Source organism: Arachis duranensis, chromosome 7 (assembly GCF_000817695.3).
Source record: "Arachis duranensis cultivar V14167 chromosome 7, aradu.V14167.gnm2.J7QH, whole genome shotgun sequence".
In the NCBI taxonomy this organism is placed as follows: domain Eukaryota; kingdom Viridiplantae; phylum Streptophyta; class Magnoliopsida; order Fabales; family Fabaceae; genus Arachis; species Arachis duranensis.
The window spans coordinates 52916083-52917054 of record NC_029778.3 but is presented as its reverse complement, the minus strand read 5'-3'; positions in this window follow the sequence as shown (position 1 = coordinate 52917054).

Genomic DNA, 972 nt, shown 5'->3' with positions numbered 1-972 from the left:
AGAAAGTAGACATTCTGGGCTTTCCAGCAATGTATAATAGTCCATACTTTTTCCGAGATTTGATGGCCCAAACCGGCGTTCCAAATCAGCTCAAGAATGCCCGGCGTTAAACGCCGGAACTGGCACAAGAATGGGAGTTAAACGCCCAAACTGGCACAAAAGCTGGTGTTTAACTCCAAGAAAAGTCTCTACACGAAAATGCTTCAATGCTCAGCCCAAGCACACACCAAGTGTGCCCGGAAGTGGATTTTTATGTCATTTACTCATCTCTGTAAACCCTAGGCTACTAGTTCTTTATAAATAAGACCTTTTACTATTGTATTTTCATCTTTTGATCATTTTTAGATCTTAGATCAGATCTTGGTTCTTCTGGTTCCCTCTCTGGGGCCGAAACCAATGATCACACTATCACTTATGTATTTTCAACGGTGGAGTTTCTACACACCATAGATTAAGGTGTGGAGCTCTGCCGTACCTCGAGTATTAATGCAATTACTATTGTTCTTCTATTCAATTCAGCTTATTCTTGTTCTAAGATATTCATTTGCACCCAAGAACATGATGAACGTGATGATTATGTGACACTCATCATCATTCTCACTTATGAACGAGTGCCTGACAACCACTTCTGTTCTACAAGCAAACAAGGCTTAAATGTTTATCTCTTGGATTTCTTAATCGGAATCTTCGTGGTATAAGCTAGAATTGATGGTGGCATTCAATAGAATCTGGAAGGTCTAAACCTTGTCTGTGGTATTCTGAGTAGGATTCAATGATTGAATGACTGTGACGAGCTTCAAACTCGCGATTGTGGGGCGTTAGTGACAGACGCAAAAGAATCACTGGATTCTATTCTGACATGATCGAGAACCGACAGCTGATTAGCCATGCCGTGACAGGGTGCGTTGAACATTTTCACTGAGAGGATGGGAGGTAGCCACTGACAACGGTGAAACCCTACATACAGCTTGC